At 38.0% G+C, this 19,841-nt stretch overlaps 1 protein-coding gene across 6 annotated transcripts in view; it reads left to right on the forward strand.

Moving 5' to 3' along the window:
* The window catches only part of CBFA2T2 (CBFA2/RUNX1 partner transcriptional co-repressor 2), a 137,001-nt gene that overhangs the window by 45,477 nt on the left and 71,683 nt on the right, over positions 1 to 19,841 (forward strand). For 2 of the 6 annotated variants that reach the window (XM_042230321.2, XM_060397712.1), the window contains exon 1: positions 12,033 to 12,314. The exons of the other annotated variants lie outside the window; for them this stretch is intronic. The gene's annotated coding sequence lies outside the window, so the exon portion shown is untranslated. Of the gene's footprint in view, positions 1 to 12,032; positions 12,315 to 19,841 lie in introns of those variants that run through there. 6 annotated transcript variants of the gene reach the window in all.

Genomic DNA, 19,841 nt, shown 5'->3' on the forward strand with positions numbered 1-19,841 from the left:
TCTAGTATTCTTGCCTGGGAAATCCCATGGACAAAGGAGCCTGGTGGACTACAGTCCATGGGATGGCAGTGTTGAACTCAACTTAGCAACTCAGCAGCAGCAGCAGCATGTTATATACCTCAGTAGAACTCTTACATTGAGTTCCCCCCACCTCCACCATTCTAAAGGAGTGGCCCAAGTATAGCACATTTCTGCAGATTAAATGGCTTTTTTCAGCCTATTTAATTCAGGTATTCTGAGAGCTTGAGGCCAGCAGGAGATAGAGCACTGGCTTTATTTGATCTTAGGCACATCAATGACACTAACATTGTATGTTTTTAAATTTATAAAATAGGATTCATTAAATACCCAACTTTGAAAAACCTGACAAGAATTTGGACATTGAGTTTTGTCATTCACATAAAGTCTTCTGAAAGATAGAGCTGTAGATTGTAGTAACTTGACAACTCTTGCACCTTGTTGCTAGGTATTCACCCCTGGGATAAATGATACCTTATCTGGGACAAGGCAGGGGTAGCAAAAATGGTCAAAATGTTTGGGGAAACCAATTCTAGGCTAGTAGTTTTTCATAGTTATTAGCAAAGTAGTCTTGAAATTATTAAAAGTTTTTGCCATTTCAAAACAGCTTTCCCATAAAAATTCTTGGAGAGAACATAACTTGATTTGACCACAGCATATTTAATAGGAGTTTAATCTAACTTTTCAGAACTTATCCTCTCCTTGCTCTATTTTTTAAAACTTTTTTTTTTAATTAATTTTTGGCTGTGCTGGTCTTCATTGCTGCAGGGGCTTTCTCTAGTTGCAGCAAGTGAGGCTGCTCTTTGTTGCAGTGGACAGGCTTCTCACTGCAGTGGCTTCTCTTGTTAGGGAGCACAGCTCTAGGCATGCGGGCCTCAGTAGTTGTAGTACACAGGCTCAGCAGTTTTGGCTCTCGGGAACCCGTGTCCCGTCCGTTGACATGTGGTTTCTTATCCACTGCACCACCAGGGAGTCGCCCTTACTCTATTTTAGTTAAATGAACGAGTTGGATTTTTGTTTTGTTTTGCTATTTCTTTTTGGCTACATCATGCAGCTTGTGGGATCTTAGTTCTCGGGATTGAACCCAGGCCCACAGCAGCGAAAGCACCATGTCCTTACCACCAGACCACGCAGGGACTCCCAAAGTGGCAGTTGGGTTAGATTTTTTCTAACGTTGATATTCTGTGGTTCAATCCTGTTAAACTATTTTTGAAGCAATTAGGAAATTTCAGTTTATCTAACAAATAAACATTGGGTATGTTGATTAAAACATACTGGTTGTCCTCAGAGAATAGTAGTAGAGATTCAGGTCAACAAAAAACTGAAAATCTTAAGTACTAGTGTGGTATTATGTCAGGCTTCTTGGACAGCACTTTGAGGGGCCGATTGTCAACTCTGCTTGCTTTGAGAATCATCTCTCCTTAAGGGAAAGCCTCTAAGATAAGCCTTTAAAAGATGAATCCTTTCCCAGGTGTGTAGAGAAGAGCTTATTTGAAGTGCTCATAGTGAAGGAAAATTGTTGGTACTCTGATTTCAGTAGAATACTTGTGTGTCATCCCTCGTGCCTTAAAATATAGGGTAATGTGTTGGTTTATTCTAGCAAATGAAAATTCCTGCTTCATTTATTTTCTGTTCTTCTGATCCATCAATTTTTAAAAAAATTTGCTATCACAATCAAATTAAATTCTTGATTTTAAATAATGATCCACAGCTGTTGCAGTCTGATTTGGTCCCATAAGGGTCGATGACTCAAACATCAAGAGAATTGTTTCAGCTTTGTTTTCAAGATCTCTTGTGAATTTGATTGCTTCTCTGCTTTTTCTGTTAAAGTTGACACAAAATTCTTATAAGCTTTGTAATGGTAACTATGTAAAGCAAATAATCAGGAAATTATGACGTTTTTAATAATAGTAAAACAGGAACCTATACGTAGTCACATAAACTGGAAAGTTAGAATATCTTGTTTCTGGAGAGCCTCCAAACATCTCTCATTTTCAGGCTATTTTCAGGTTACTAGACTACATGGAAAATAAATTTAAATAAGACATAGAAACAAAGAAGTTTAAGCAAGAAGCAAAGCTATAAGAGACCTCGTAACACCTAGTTTGATATCTGATTGGACAGATGGAGAGGGTTAATGATTTAGATAATATACTTAGTAGCTGAATTGGCACAGGTTCTCCAGGCTATTTTTATAGAATTGTGAGAGAAAATTAGTATCTCTTAAAATGGTTGCTGTAGATAACCTAAAAAAGAGGACACTCCATAGTCAGATCAGCTGTATATTTCAAACTTTAAATATGTGTTGTCTCGTCCCGTTGAACTGAAGATGAGTGAGACAGCTTTTGTCCGTTGAGGTTTTTGCAGGATTGTCTGACATGGAGAAGCTGAGACAAACTGGCCTATGTTATCTTCTTACTATTCCCAATAAAGCTCTGTGTGGTCTAACCCCTTGCTTGTCACACAACTTCAGCCTTCTCCTGCAGGTTTAATGCTGTGTAGTCATGCCAACCTCCTTCCACTTCTTCAAACTAGCCATGCATCAAGTTCAGTTCACTCACTCAGTCATGTCCGACTCTGCGACCTCACGGACTGCAACACAGCAGGCTTCCCTCTCCATCACCAACTCCTGGAGTTTACTCAAACTGATGTCCATCGAGTTGGTAATGCCATCCAACCATCTCATCCTCTGTCATCCCCTTCTCCTCCTTCCTTGAATCTTGCCCAGCATCAGGGTCTTTTCAGGTGAGTCAGTTCTTCATATGAGGTGGCCAAAGTATTGGAGTTTCAGCTTCAGCATCAGTTCCTTCCAATGAATATTCAGGTTTGACTTCCTTTAGGATTGACTGGTTTTATCTCCTGGCAATCCAAGAGACTCTCAAGAGTCTTCTCCAACACCACAGTTCAAAAGCATCAGTTCTTCGGTGCTCAGCTTTCTTTATAGTCCAACTCTCATATCCATACATGACTACTGGAAAAACTATAGCTTTGACTAGATGGACCTTTGTCAGCAAATAAAGGTCTCTGCTTTTTAATGTGCTTTCTTCCAAGGAACAAGCATCTTTTAATTTCATGGCTGTAGCAGTGATTTTGGAGCCCCCCAAATTAAGTCTGTCATTGTTTCCATTGTTTCCTCATGTATTTGCCATGAAGTGATGGGACAAGATGCCATGATCTGAGTCTCTTTCACTTTCATCAAGAGGCTCTTTAGTTCATTGCTTTCTGCCATAGTGTATCTGAGGTTATTGATACATCTCCTGGCAATCTTGATTCCAGCTTGTGCTTCACCTAGCCTGGCGTTTCGCATGATGTACTCTGCATAGAAGTTAAAGAAGCTGGCTGACAATAGACAGCCTTGATGTACTCCTTTCCCGATTTGGAACCAGTCTGTTGTTCCATGTCTGGTTCTAACTGTTGCTTCTTGACCTGCATACAGATTTCTCAGGAGGCAGGTCAGGTGGTCTGGTATTCCCATCTCTTTCAGAATTTTCCACAGTTTGTTGTGATCCACCCAGTCAAAGGCTTTGGCATAGTCAATAAAGCAGAAGTAGATGCTTTTCCGGAACTCTGCTTTTTCGATGATCCAACAGATGTTGGCAATTTGATCTCTGGTTCCTCTGCCTTTTCTAAAACCAGCTTGAACATCTGGAAGTTCATGGTTCACGTACTGTTGAAGCCTGGCTTGGAGAATTTTGAGCATTACTTTGCTAGCGTGTGAGATGAGGGCAATTGTGTGGTAGTTTGAACATTCTTTGGCATTATTTCTTTTGGATTGGAATGAAAACTGACCTTTGCCAGTCCTGTGGCCACTGCTGAGTTTTCCAAATTTGCTGGCATATTGAGTGCAGCACTTTCACAGCATCATCTTTGAGGATTTGAAATAGCTCAACTGGAATTCCATCACCTCTACTAGCTTTGTTCGTAGTGATGCTTCCTAAGGCCCACTTGACTTCACACTCCAGGATGTTTGGCTCTACGTGAGTGATCATACCATCGTGATTATCTGGGTTGTGAAGATCTTTATTGTATAGTTCTTCCGTGTATTCTTGTCACCTCTTCTTAATATCTTCTGCTTCTGTTAGTCCATACCATTTCTGTCCTTTATTGAGCCCATCTTTGCATGAAAGGTTCCCTTGGAATCTCTTAATTTTCTTGAAGAGATCTCTAGTCTTTCCCATTCTATTGTTTTCCTCTATTTCTTTGCATTGATCACTGAGAAAGGCTTTCTTATCTCTCCTTGCTATTTGGAACTCTGCTTTCAAATGGGTATATCTTTCCTTTTCTCCTTTGCCTTTTGCTTCTGTTGTTTTCTCAGCTATTTGTAAGGCCTCTTCAGACAGCCATTTTGCCTTTTTGCATTTATTTTTCTTGGAGATGGTCTTGATCACTGCCTCCTGTGCAGTGTCACGAACCTCCCTCCACAGTTCTTGAGGCACTCTATCAGATCTAATCCCTTGAATCTATTTGTCATGCCATGCATGCCTCTTCGCATATATCCCATTCCCTCTGCCTGAAATACTTGAAATACTCTTCATCTCCTTTTGAAAAAGAAGCCTAGTTCACTTTTTAACTTTTAATTATTCACTTTACCAGAGAATTCTCATTTCCCTCACTAACTCTCACTTCAACCCCTGATGGGAGGTCCACAGTTCTAATATCTTTCTAATTTTTTTTCCCCTTTATGTTAATAACAGTGGTTCCCAACCTTTTTTTGCACCAGGGACGGGTTTTATAAAAGACAGTGTGTCCATGAGTCAGAGTTGGGGGATGCTTTCAGGATGATTCAGGTATATTAGATTTGTTGATCAACACCACATCAGCTCTACCTCAGATCATCAGGCATGATCTGATTCTCATAAGGACCATGCTATCTATATCCAAATGCCGCTGCTGATCTGACAGGAGGTGGAGCTCAGGCAGTAATGAGAGCAATGGCTGTAAAGACAGAAGAAGCTTGCTTGTTCGCCGCTCATCTCCTGCTCTGTGGCCTGGTACCTCATAGGCCATGGACTGGTCCTGATCCATGACCCATGGGTTGGGGACTCCTGCTTTATTTACTATTTATTATATATTTATGTGTATGATAATTAGAATACTTTTCCCTCCAACAGACTGCAAGTTCTTTGTGGACAGAGTCTATATTTTTGTTTACTGTTGTATCTCCACCACATAGCATAATGCCTGGCCCAAGTAGGTGTCTGAGTCTTTCTAAATCTACTCTGTTGCAATGAAACCATAGAAGCATAGTTTTATGTATAGAGTCAGATAGTAAACATTTTTGGCTTTATGGGCTAGTACAATCTCTGTCTCAACTCTGTCGTTGTCATGGAAAACCAGTTATAGATCCGACAATATATAAACAAATGGGCTATATAAGTTTTAGTAAAACTTTATTTACCAAAAGAATAAAGAATTTACCAAAACTATAGCCTGCTGATCCCCACTTTGAATAATCATCTCCTAAATCATTTTTGTGGACCGAAAGTTCTCTCATTATGCAGTCTTGCAAACTTTCCCTAAAGGTTTTTTAGATGATTTCATTTTTGTATAGTGGATGTTAGAGCAGTGACTTTTTAAAAGACTGGTGTTAAAATATTTTTTCTTTCAAAATAAATCTTTAAGATTTATATTTTCTTATTATTTACTTGTATTATATTTTTTTGCTTTCCCCAATTTAGCAAGTATACTTGTACATTTAATTTTATATTTCTGTTTAAGTAAAACATTATTCTTTATATTAATTTAAAAATAAAAAACTGGGGGACCTTCCTTGACAATTCAGTGGTTAAGACTATGCTTGCGCTTCAGGGCACAGGTTTGAACCCTGGTCAGGGAACTAAGATCTCACATGCTGTGCAGCAAAGTAGAATAAAATAAAATATTTGGTTTTGGGGTAAAGTGTAGGTTGAAATTTTATAATGTGTTAAATTTTAAAAAATAAAATTTGATGTTTGAAATGAAACATAATATTGTTTTTAAATGACAAAGAAGATTCCAAATATGCAAGTAAATATGATCCACAGTGGGGAATTCCCTGACAGTCTAGTGGATAGGACTCCATGCTTTCACTGCTAATGCCTGCTCAGGGAAATAAAATCCCACAAACTTCATGGTATGGCCCCCCAAAAAAGCAGACCATCCACAATGAAAGTGTAGTTGACTGTAAGCATCAGTATTTACTGTTATTTTTTGACACCATTGTTTTGAGGATCTAGACTCATCTTTATGTGCTGGATGAGAGATAGTTTTAATCTAATGAATCCAACTCAAAGGTCCGGATTACAAACATATTTGTAGTATCATTTTTAGGCTTCTCAGTTTTATGTTATATATTTTTAAAAAATAATTTTTAAAATTTATTTACTTTTGTGTGTGCTGGCTCTTCATTGTTTTGCGGGCTTTCTCTAATTGTGGCAAGCAGGGCTACTCCAGTTGTGATATGTTGACTTCTCATTGCTGTGGCTTCTCTTGTTGCAGAGCAGGGGCTCTAGAGCACAGATTTCAGTAGTTGTCACAGGGACATCGTTGCCCCTCAGCAAGCGGGATCCTCCCAGACCAGGAATTGAATCCATGTCCCCTGCATTAGCAGGCGGATTCCGAACCACTGGACCACTCGGGAAATCCCTACTTTGTCTTTCAGCAGTGGCCCATTATAGGTATGAAATGAACATTATTACTGATACATCACTAAAAGTAACAGTTTAAAATAAGTTACTGTTCAGTACCACCACCATGGCAGTAGTTGTGATCATCAGAATACGAAACCAAAGGAGTCTGTCATGAGCATCTTCATTAGAACCCCATGGACTGCTGCACATGTTCACTTAATACCCCAGAGTTTTCAAACTGTTTTGTTATTTGGTGTTACAAAACATTTATAGTAAGTTGCAAGAATCATAAAACAGACCCTTGTTCACCACTTGTTAACATTTTGTCCCATTTGCTTGATCATCATTGTGTGTGTGTTAGGTAAATATAATTTTTAAAACCACTCTGAGAATATGTGAAACAATGTCCCTCTTGCCTCCAGATACTTAAATGAGACAATGTCTAGATAATCCTGTTTTTCATCAAGTTTCTAGTGACTCGTCTGCCATGGTGATTTTCTGCTTCCATCATCCTTTCTGTTTTTATAGGTTGACATCTGCTAGAAGGGATTGCTTTCTTTTCTTCCTTATATATTGTTGGATTTTTAAAATTCAATTTTTATTTCACATGTTATGCTTTAATCTGTTATTGCCATTTATTTTGATGCTCAGATTGTCTCACAGTTGACCACAGTAGCCCTTTCTAACTGGGATCAGTATCTTTTTTACATGCTCTCATCATTTCTGAGTAGTCTTTTTTATTTTCTTACATGAGATGTTGCCTGCTTATTTTGTATTTTCCTGCCCTGTCCTGGATCAGCCATTCCTCCAGGGAGCTCTGGTTTTACTAGAAAAATGTGGTTTAGATACCAGGATCTGGATATAAGATGTGTTCATCACTACAAGATGTCATTGCTTCTAAACTCTGAGTAAACAGGTAGGAAGTATATGTATGAATGTGTTTGTGTGTGTATTCCTATGTCCATATGTTTTTATAAAAATTTATAATACAGTGTCATATATAATATAATAGCCATGTGTTCATATTGATACCTCCAATTCAAATCTAATATCCAGAGGCATATTCTAATTTTCCTATAGGAGGACATTAAAAAAAAATACGTGTTCCTCCCCAAGTTTTTGGCTGCCCTGCGTGGCATTCAGGATCTTAGTTTCCGCCACCCACCAGGGATTGAACTCATGTACCCTGCAGTGGAAGCACAGAGTGTTAACCACTGGACAACCAGGGAAGTCTTAGGAGGACATTTAAAAAAAAAATCCTTTACAAATTTCATTGTAAAGCAACCAACTAGCACCTGAGTTCACTATTCCTGATAGATTGCACTATCATCCTTTATTTTTAAAAGTTGATGACATATCAACTCATGATGTAGTCAGTGAAATAAATGAATATGTTGGTACCACGTTAAACCTCATGTCAGACTTCAATTCATTTTGTCTGAGTTGCTTTAAAAAACTGTCTCTAGACACGGATACCAAGGGGGAAAGTCGGGGGAAAGTGGGATAGGATGAATTGGGAGATGGGGATTGATGTACATGCACAGTTGATACTGAGTATAAAATAGATAACTAATGAGAACCTACTGTATAGTACAGGGAACTCTACTCACTGCTCTGTGGTGACCTAAACAGGAAGGAATTTTTTTAAAATGGGGATATCTGTATACATATAGCTGATTCACTTTGCCATACTGTAGAAACTAACACATTATAAAGAAGGTATACTCCAGTATAACTGTTCAAATCAGCCTGCCATTTTCACCCATAATTTGGCACACTTTAAAAAAAAATGCTGTCTTTATTTTTTACTTTGTGTTATGGAAAATATCAAACAGACCTAAAAATGGGCCCTCATGTAAGTAAACACCATGCTGTGGTAGTCACCGACTCAGCTTCTCTTGAGGGAAATCTTAGATAGCATATAAGTTTATCAGTAACAGTTTCTATACATCTCTTAAATAAAGACTTTTCTTAAAAATATAAATAATAAAAAGTTTAAAACAATTCTTTAGTATAATTAAATGTCAAGTGAGTCTTACAGATTTCCCAGTCACAGGTTATTTTTTATGGTTCTTTCAAGTCAGAATCCACATAAAGTCCACATACTGCGTTTAAGTCTTTTATTTCTCTTTATTTATAGGTTCTCCTCCAGTTCCCTTCCTCTATCTCACCCTTTTTTCTATAAATCTAGGTTGTTTGCACTATAGATTTCTTCGCATTCTGGACTTTGCTAATTGTACTTCAAGCTGTCATTAACACGTTCGTATGTTCTCAGTGTCCAGTAAATCTGTTGTTAGATCCAAAGGCTTAATCAGCTTCAGACTTACTTTTTTTCTTTGGCTGCGCTGGGTCTTCGTTGTTGCATGTAAGCTTTCTTTGGTTGTAGCGAGCGGGAGCTACTCTAGTTGTGGTGCGTTTTCGTCTCATTCCAGTGGCTTTTCTTGTGGAGTACAGGCTCTAGGCTGGGTGGGCTTCAGTAGTTGTCGTGCACGGGCTTCTTTGCTCCATGGCATGTGGGATCTTCTCAGACCATCTATCAATCAAACCCATGTCCCTGGCATTGGCAGGTGGGTTTGTAACCACTGAACCACTAGGGAAGTCCCCATATGTACTTTTTTTTAAAATCATGAATGCTTCACAGGTGATGGTATACTTCCTCTAGGAAGGTTGTTAATGTCCATGTATCTCTCATCTCATATGAGCGGCAATTGATTTATTACCTAGATTAGTTTTTTCCATCACGGATTTGCAAAATGATTGTATTGTAAGTGCATACGTATCTCAGAGATAACTTTGGTTCAGTTCCAGACCACTCCGATAAAGTGAGTATCACAATAAAGTGAGTCACGTGAATTTTTTAGTTCCTCAGTGCATATTATTTACACTAAACAGTAGTCTATTTAAAGTGTGGAGTAACAGGCCTTAAAAATGTACATATCTTAATTTAAAAATTGTTTATTGCTAAAAAATGCTAATCATCACCTGACAATGCAAGATTGCCATTCACTTTGTTTAAAAAAAAACAAAACCAGTAGTATATGTAAAGTGCAATAAAATGAGTTAGGCTTGTATATAATTTTTTCATTTTAGTTGGACTATTTCAGTAGTGGTCAGTTTTCAGCAAGTATTTGTTTTCCTAGAGGTACAGCTCATATAGGAAAGCAGGTAAAATGCTTGATATATACTGGTTTCAGAATAATGAATTGGTTCCCTAGTATCCTCAAAAAGGTGAAAAATCAGTTTTTTTCTAAGTTCCATTCTAAAGTCATGAATGTAAGTATTTTGTTGTGTTTCAATCCATTGAAGTTATTATTACTATTTTACTGATGCTCAAATTATCACATTTTAGTTAGTGGGAGTCTCTTCAGGTTGGCTTCTAAGTCCCTTGGACTTAACTCCAAAAGACTTGGATCGCTTAATTGATTTCTGATATGACAAGTTTTGTACATATCCTGCCCTATACCTGGAGTCAGCTGTTTTTCTAAAGAACTCTGCTTCCTTTTAGTGGGAAATGGTATTTAGGAACTGTAGTCTGGGTGCTAGAAGTGAAAGAACCATTTTTTTTTCCTTTTTAAAATAATACTAGATTTATTTATTCTCTCCTGCACTTCCTATAGGTCAAAATTCCAAGGTATTTTAATTGGGTGATTGTGGTTAGTTATGTGAACAAGTTAATGCTGGCGTTGGCAAGAGATTTCAGTTCTTTACCATATAGACATCTTAGGGCTGCTGAAGTTTTTATGACATGGTTGCTGGCTTCTCCCAGAGCTAGTGATCCGGGACAGCCAGTGGCATCTTTTGATTCATTTTTCTGCTAGGCAATAGGCTATAGTTTTCTGGCTGTGAATCCAGACTACTTGGTGCTGACATTCGCTTTGTGGGCTAAATAGCCAAGTTATGTAACTCTTTGTGCCTATTTTCCTTAGCTATAACTTTGTGATAATGGTAATATTTAGAAAGTTTATAATATAGGGTCTTTGTGAAGATTCAGACAATTGAAACTGTCTCTGGCATTTAATACGCATGGTAAGCACTCAGCCGGCTGCTGTTGCTTCTATTACTGCCCCCACTGGGATGGAGCTACAGACATGAAACCTAGTCAGTAAGTTGCCCTTGACAGAAATAATCTTTCTTCTTATTTGCCCAAAATTGCCATGACTGAAAAATTGTTTACAGATTCCAGATATTCCAAGTATGATAGAAAAGGGTTAGAGAATCATAGCCACACCTGTTTTGATTATGTACATAGAGGAGCTTTCATTCTTAATCTGTGTTCATGGAGACTTTAGTGCAGATATGTGTTGATGTAATGTGACCAGGAATCAGCCATACACTCCCCCTGGTAACTTTTTGTTTTAAAATACTGATTTTCAGGGAGTTTTAAAAAAACAAAAAGGAGGTCCAGTGGACCTTTCACCCAGTTTACCTTGATGGTAATATTTTGTGTGTCAAGTACAATGTTGGTTATTTTTTTTTTAATTTTTATTTTTACTTTATTTTACTTTACAATACTGTATTGGACAATGTCAGTTTTTGATGATCAATTTTCATTTAGCAGAAATTGACTAAGCAGCTGTTATATGCTAAGTATTTGGAGGTATAAGTGATTAAACTCTGACCTTGAGCAGCTCAGTCCTCCTCTTTGGGTTCTCATTGTTAATATTTCTAAATGTATGTTTTGTCTCTTCATTGTTGAAGCTTGCATAAGCAGCTCCTCAGTGTTAAGCATTATGTTATTTCTCACATTCATATTTGCCTTGTTTTAAAACAATTTTTTGAATTGTGTCTCCATCTTTCATTTATAATCTTTACAGCATCAGAACCATGTTGCCTGCATTGTCTTATTTTAATCACGTGCCAGTTTTGCAGTGCTACCAAGTCTGGATCTGAGAGGCGGCTTGTGTGATTCATTTACATATATTTCTGTTAATATAGCTCCCCAAATTAATTTTCAACTTTGCATTTTATGTCCAATTACATGTTCGTTTTTAATCATTCGTCTTAAGAAGGAATTTTTCATATCTAGAATTTTAAAACTGGTTCAAAGAGCAGAAGCTATTAAACAATAGCAGAAACCAGATAATATGTAGGACTTTAAATAGTAATTGTTAAACATTTGAATAGTCCCCAAAATATGAGTCTCTGTGTCAGTGTGTGTTTCTACATGTTATTCCACTAGGGACTTGCACAGATAGGTTTTGCATAATATCCTTGCTGTTATTGTCAGCCATAAACAAATTACACGTATTTAACAAGTTAATGTCAGATTGGCCAGGAGCCACTGGGAGGTGTGTACTTAGTGACATCAGCTGGCAAAGAGCCCTGGTAACAGGGAGGGTTGGAAGGGTAGTGGAGGGAGAGGAAGCAGGAGGGAGGGAGAAAAGGAGAGAGACAGAGAGACTGACTGTATCTGGGGATTCTGGCAAGGTGAAGAGCTGGTCTGTTTGGCAGGACCTTCCCATCTGGGATCCATCTGTGTTTCCCTGGAATGGGACAGGCAGCTCTAGTCAGTGAGAAATCGCAGATGTGAGAGAGCTGACACATGTCCAGCTAATGAAAGAAGGAAGAAGGCTGGTCTCCATCGGGCTTTGAAGATTAGGCAGAGAAAAAGAGGAGCTTCTCTGTATCTATCTCTAATAAATTTGGTATATTTTAAGACTCTGGATTGTTATAACCTGGGCATTTGGGGTAAGTACACTTTAGTTTTGGGGGCTAACATGGGCAATCATTTATTTCCGATTATGATATAAATCTTTTGATATTTGATGAGAGTTTAGCCTTTAGCTACTCAGTGTTATTTTGATACTTCATTTAGTTCATATCTTTACTGTATCATTTTTCACTTCCAACTTTATATTTGAATGCCATGCTTTCTTGAATGGAAACTTTAATCAGATGTTACATATGAATTCTATGGCTAGGAAAGTAGTCCCACAAAAATTTCTTTAAGGTATTCTACATTGAGTCTTTCTGTGATATTTTGAGGGAAATTTTTTTCTCCTTTAGTATGCATAATACGAATAGTGTTAAAAAAGATGACTCATAAAATACTCTTTCTTATTGGCACATTTTATTTCAACATATTTGGTTGAATTACAGCTACAAGATAGTTTTAATGTATTTAGCTGTTTTTTTTCCTCTCATAATTTCTTCCTATCTTGTTTTCTTCTGCTTACTTCCTACATGCAAAATAACTAACATTGACAAACCTGATTTGAATTGTAAGTTTGGAGTAGTTTTGTAATGCAGTAAATTCATGTGCAGTTAGCTACTGCGTTCTATAGTCCTTTTTAGTTTGTGATCCATAATTTAATTTTTTTGGCTATTTCTGTACATTGTATTCATGTTTTTCCAGGCCCCCTAATTTGGACAACTATGAGAAGAGCATGGGTTTGGGAATTAGACATACTATACAGCTCTTATTTGCTAGTTTTCTAATCTCAAGCAAGCTACTTATTCTCTTTGAGTCTGTTTTCTGAAATTCCTGCCTTATGTCATTATTGGCGAAATTTGTCTGGCACATAGAAGGCATACAAGTTAGTTTCAGAACTTTCTAGATGTTCATTATTTTGCTGTGATTGTCTCCTAAATCTTCTGTATTTTTTAACATCAGGCTCTTAGACTAAGAATAGATCTTATCTATGTAGTTTTCAGGGTACTTTCCTCTCACTGTACTTACCTCCCAGATCATCATTTCTGTTACAAATGTTGTATGCCATCTTTTTTTCTCACTGTGATTATAAATGATTTGGAAAGTAAATATTGTAATGCAAATGAACCTGTTTTATTATATTAGAACAGAACTTTAAATTGTATTTCTTTTCTTTCAAAATGCAAATAGGAACTTTAAAAAGCACTTTATTCCATAAAAATTCTTCAGTCTTCACTTACGTCAGTTGGGTAATTATTTTAAGAGCACAGTATTAGTACAATACTATTCATTTTCTTCTTTCAGTTTTGTAGTTAGATTTCTTTAGCTGGGAGGAGACTTTGTAAATGAACTTTTAAAATGCATATTCTCTTACACCCAGTTGATTAAATGATTTAGTAACAAATTTCGAGTTTCTTTCTTTGATAGGTTCTGGTGTTCAGAATCTTTGGAGACTTGTTTGAATATTTGAGAAGGTATAGGATTTATATTGAATTTAATTGATACTCTTTCAGTGAGCAAGCTCTTTTCATTGTACTCTAAATGACGTGCTCCTAGGTTGAGTGGAGAGAAAAAGACTTAATGCTGAAGTGTAGTACAGGTTAGGGTCTATTGTGAAGTCATTCTCATACTGCCACATGTCCTTACCAGGAATACTTTTGATGCTAGAGTTTCAAGAAGCATATGAAATGATAAGTAATATGCATTTTAATATGTGGAGTTACCCTGACTGCAAATAAAGGTGGCTTATTAAATGTCCTCCTAGGGCCAACACAGTTCAGGGGGATAGCTGCTTATTACTAAGGCAATAAGCAATATTTTTGACTTGAATATTAGATAAAATGGTAGTATTGGGTTGGCCAAAAAGCTCATTTGGGTTTTTCAGTAACATCTTATGGAAGATGTTCATCTTTCTGAAGACTGTGAAAGCTTTCAAGAAACTTTCCTACTGTAAAAAGAGGAAACCTTCTAAATTGGCTTCCAGGAATGACCCAAAAGAAAGAAAGAAAGAAAGAAAGTGAAGTTGCTCAGTCGTGTCCAACTTTGTGCAACCCTGTGGACTGTAGCCCACCAGGATCCTCCGTCCATGGGATTCTCCAGGCAAGAGTACTGGAGTGGGTTGCCATTTCCTTCTCCAGGGGATCTTGCCAACCCAGGGATCAAACCCGGGTCTCCTGCATTGCAGGCAGGCGCTTTATCCTTTGAGCCACCAGGGAAGCCCCAGGAATGACCCAACCAAGGCTTATTTTATAAGCAAGGGGCTATAGCAAGGGGCCATGTTTGGTTGAAGGTATTTACTACAATAATGTCAGTAAACTAGAGAAGAAGATAATGACATTTAAATTGCATCTTTGGAACATAAAGGAAGAGTGCTTTTAAGTTTGAATGAACATACTTTGTATGAAACTGGAAAAATTCAAGCTGATCTGAAAGACTAGTTGGATCAGGCATTGAAGGTTTTTTAAGGCCAGTAATGTTCATAAGTCCCCAGTAATAACCTATTGAAAATGTTAGGATTGAAAAGGATCTTAAGGATAATCTAGTCAGTTGCCTTATTTTATAGATAAGGAAAGTTGAGGAAGGGTGATAGAGTGGTAAAAAGTCAGCCTGGCCCAGCGTTTATTACCCTAGTTGGTAACTGAGCTTGGACTGGAATCGTATCCTGAGTTTCCAGGACATTGATTTTACAGTTTTTCATTGCCCATTGTGTGTGATAAGATAGTAAGAGATAAAAATCTTCTAGAGGAAGTAAAATGAACTCAAATGTGTAAGTCCTGGAAATTACTGCCGACTCAGGCAATCAAGAGAATCTTCAAGAAGAGTTAGCATTTGATTAGAATTTAGAAGGACAGGAAGAATTTGGACTCTTTTTTTTTTTTTTGGAAGAAGCACAGTGGATAGTTGAAAAAGTTCACCTTTCATTAGCTCCAAATGCGTTAACTCAGACTTTGTCAGATACATAAATACACAGTGTTAATTTCTACCATGTTTTCAATTTGCCTAGCTGTTGTTGCTGCCTTTCCAAATCCAAGAGTAATTGTTTGTTTCTGAGATAATTATCTATATACATGATACCCCCTACCCCCTTTTTAAACTTAGATTTATACCAGGAACTCTGTAATTTAAAAGGTTTCTACTTAGGTGGACTGTGTGAGTTGTTTAATTTTCCCTCCAAGTTCAAGTCAATAAATAAGGAATTAGGAGTGGCTGTGTCTTGCAGAAAAACAACCCACTATAACTGGGTTTTTATATTCTCACTGGTTGATGGGCTTTCAAACAGTGTTTAACTTTTAAGATCTATGTGGCGTCATATTTATGCTGGGAAACTTAAAATGCATATGGATTTACTTTTCTCAAGCATGCCAAAACTTGCAAAAGCTACTCTTTGTGCTTTGTTTAAAGCAACGGCTAGCAGAAATCTTGTTATCATTCAGTCTTGAGCAGCTTGTTAGAGATGCCTGGCAAGGTGGAGTGCAGTTCTGTATGGAATATATATATGTGCATATGTCTGCAGTTGCTTCTCATGGCTGAAGTTCTGGAGTAATTAGGATATGTATTTTCATTTGGTTATGCTAGTTAGGACAGGTGGGGGAAAGTCAGTGAAAAGATAATATGTAGGCTTTGGCATTAGACTGTGTAACCGTGAGCAAATTTAACCATCACTACTGACCCCCAGTTTTTTCACCTGTAAAATGGGAATAAAGATAGCTATTATTGTGGGTTGTAAGAATTAAGTTAGAAAGTAGCGAGCATGATACTAGCAGCATAAACACTCAATCAGATTTACCTTACCCTGTGATTTTTCTCAGTCTCCCTAACATCAAAGTTGCAGTTAAAATGTGTTTCTTGCATTTTTAATAAGCCTCGCTTCAAGCTGACAAGGAGCCAACCCTGCTTCCTTAACTAATTCTTAGTCATGGGAGAAGAGTGTGTAGAGAGAATGCATCAGCCTTAACTCAAACCTGTTGCTGTGTGGCAAGCTGTTAGTGTTTAGGGACCTTGGTTACTTGCCCTGCTGGAAGAGCTGGGGGATGGGCCTCTTGGAGGGTGACAGATGTGCCCTCTGCTGCCGGCGGGCGCGTGCCGGCTCTGTCCCTCTGCTCCCAGCACCAGGTGCAGCCATTGTTCTAGCTGGTCTCTCTTCATCCGGCCTCGTCTGTTACTCTGCTCTTTCTAGCTCATTGTTTCTGTAGGAAATTAGCATTAAAAACCCATCTGAAACCCCCATGTCCCTCAACTGCAGGTGACTGTTATTGGCCCCAGCTGCCACCCTTGCGCTTGATTACTTCCATATGGGTCTGTGCAAAGAAGTAGTAGCCATTTATTGATTTCCACCACAACCCCCACCTCTATTACTCAAAATGTAATACCCTGAAATCTATTAGACCCCCAATAGGCTGTATAGCTCAGTTGGCACTACAACTGTGATGAACGTTTTACAAGCAAAACTAATTATGCCCTCTTTCTCCCCCTTTACCACCTCCTACCTAAATATTAAATGTAAAAAACCAGAGTGTCATAGTGGAATAGTAAATCTTTTAAATGTCTGGAGATGAATCTTTCTGAGTAGGAAAGCTTTTAGATTTTGGATGGGCTTTTATGGAAAATTTTAGTCATTGCTTTAAATATTTCATACCACACCCATAAACATTCAAGCAAACCATGGCCCAGTAGGCCCCTAGGGTGGGGGTGGGGGGACACAAACATTTTGGTCATCTGCTCTTTGGTTTATTAAATTTAGTCAGGGCAGGCAGAATGTTAGTAAAGGGACCTAGTTTTAAATAATAATATATTTTGTGGAAAACTGCACACATTTAGAACTAGCTAAGTCCTCTAATTTTGTATCATTTTGTTGTTTGCCCCACTATGTTTGCACAAATGGTTATTCCAGGTTATTTACTCCAGTAAATACCACAGAGGGGAGATTGGCTTCCTAGGCTTTTCTTCCTTCATCAATAAATTAAGTGTTCTATTTTGGTTATTGGACTAAATCAAGATTATAATGTATAACAAGTTACCAGACTTAAACCCTGAATCAAAATTGTTACATAGACAATGTCACTACCCTTATCAGTAAAGAGAATCTGGTCCTGGTGGCCTTTAAGAGTAAACAACTCAGAAAAAATCAAGGTGGGGATGATTGACTAAGGCATTTTGGCTGGTTATTAGATGTGTCAGGCTGAAAGAATTATTAGGCTGATTATTTAGATGTGTCAGCTCAGTCTTAAACTCTTGAGTTTATAATATTTCAAATTAAGTTATTTAATAATTCTGATATATAAAGTAACAATTTCAGTATTTCAAATTTAGCTTTGTGGTGCTTATAACATAAATAATTACAGAATAAAAAGCCATTTCTGTTGGAGAAGTGTCCTTTTGCATTTCTTCCTTTTTTCCTTTTCCTTTCTCTTCAGGAATTTGGAGTTTGAAAAGTTCCTGGAGGCCCTGGCAGCCAACATTTTACCGGATAGCTCCTTTGGAGGCAAGGCTCCAAGTAAAGCTGTATGATTATGTGTGGAATAGTTTACGATTTGTCATTTTTGAATAGTCTCTGGAGCGCTTTTAGATTTGTCCTTCACTTAAGTAATGAAGAAATGGAAGATTAGAGAGATCAAGAAAGGAGAGAGTTGAGGTTTGAAATTGAGTCTTCGGACTCCAAATTTAGTGTGGGGCTAGTAAAAGTTAAGCCTGATCGTAAGGATGGCAGATGTTACTGTCTTGGAGTGTGTGTATGTATTCTTAGTTTTTCTTCCTTTTTTATTAGTTTTTCTTCTTGATGCTCTGGAAGAACAGAATTTTCCTTTAGTAGTCTTTCTGAAGAGAGAAATATTCTTTTATTCTGTCTTAGAGATTTGCAACCATATGTAAAATAGATAGCCAACTGGAATTTGCTATATCACTCAGGAAACTCAAACAGAAGCTCTGTATCAACCTGGAGGGGTGGGGTGGGGAGGGAGGTTCAAAAGGGAAGGGATATATGTATACCTATGGCTGATTCATGTTGAGGCTTGACAGAGAACAACAAAATTCTGTAAAGCAATTATCCTTCAATAAAAAAATAAAAAGAGATTTGCAATCTAGTATGAGATAAATTTTCTGTTCATCCCTTTTAATGATGTAAATTGTCCTATACCATTCATGGGTCCAGTACCATGATGAAGCTGGCACTGGCTTTATTTTTGAATGAGAACTGTGATTTCAAAAGCAGTGTTCTTGGGTTGCCCCAAGTAGAAAAGCATGGCAAATGACCATGTATGCTTGTATTGCTCAGATCACATTTATGATAGAGATTCTTCAACAGGACTGGGATTGGGGTAAGGCAACTGAGATGCCTAGGTGAAAAATATGAGGCACTCTCTAAGGGAGGCACTCAGCTAAGGGAACAATCTCTTACACCTAATTTTTTAAAAATGTATCAGAGACTTCCCTGGTGGTACAGTGGATAGGAATACACCTGCCAATGCAGGAGACATGGGTTCTATCCCTGGTCCAGGAAGATTCCACATGCCACAGGACAACTAGACCCATGTACCACAACTCCTGAGCCCAAGTTCTGCAACTGTTGAAGCCTGTGCTGCCTACAGCCTGTACCCTGCAACAAGAGAAGCCAGTGCATTGAGAAGCCTGTGCACCAAAGTGAAGAGTAGCCCCCGCTTACCACAGCTAGAGAAAGCCCTCACACAGCAACGAAAATCAGTGCAACCAAAATCTTTTTTAAAAAAAGGTGTATCTGGAAGAGGAGCAAGAGAACCTGTGATTGGCCTTGGGAACTTTAAACACTTTAGTGCACGTTTCTGAAGGTCGTTCAGCTTTCTTGGTTTCTTACTTTTTAATGTACCACTTAATTTTTCTCCTCATATTTTGCATTCATAAATCAATATATTCCCTTAATAGGATAACTGAAATTATGGGTAGTGTGAGGACAGACATTAGAGAATATCCCACACTGCATATTTTCTGCCTTTTTGAGGGTGATTGTTTAATATCCTTTAACTGCATCCTTCTATGTCATCTTCCTGTAGCTTTACTTGTGTCTATATGCTGATGACTCCTGCTGCTGTTGCTGCTAAGTCGCTTTAGTCGTGTCCGACTCTGTGTGACCCCAGAGACGGCAGCCCGCCAGGCTCCCCCGTCCCTGGGATTCTCCAGGCAAGAACACTGGAGTGGGTTGCCATTTACTTCTCCAATGCAGGAAAGTGAAAAGTCAAAGTAAAGTCACTCAGTCGTGTCCAACTCTCAGTGACCCCATGGACTGCAGCTTACCAGGCTCCTCCATCCATGGGATTTTCCAGGCAAGAGTACTGGAGTGGGGTGCCATTGCCTTCTCCCGATGACTCCTAAAGTTATACTTTAAGTCATATTTGTCTTTTGAACTCCAGAATCATCTCTTATCTCACTGCCTAATGAATGTTTCCGCATGTCAGACTTGTTGATTGTATTGTTCAAGTACAATGCAGCTATAGTAATTTCCCAATTTTACTAGTTTTTAGAAAAGATGTGTTAAAACTTTCCACTGTGTTTTCAGTTTCTCTTTGCAGTTCTGTCAGATTTTGTTTTTGAACCTG

The sequence above is a fragment of the Ovis aries genome, chromosome 13 (genome assembly GCF_016772045.2).
Source record: "Ovis aries strain OAR_USU_Benz2616 breed Rambouillet chromosome 13, ARS-UI_Ramb_v3.0, whole genome shotgun sequence".
In the NCBI taxonomy this organism is placed as follows: domain Eukaryota; kingdom Metazoa; phylum Chordata; class Mammalia; order Artiodactyla; family Bovidae; genus Ovis; species Ovis aries.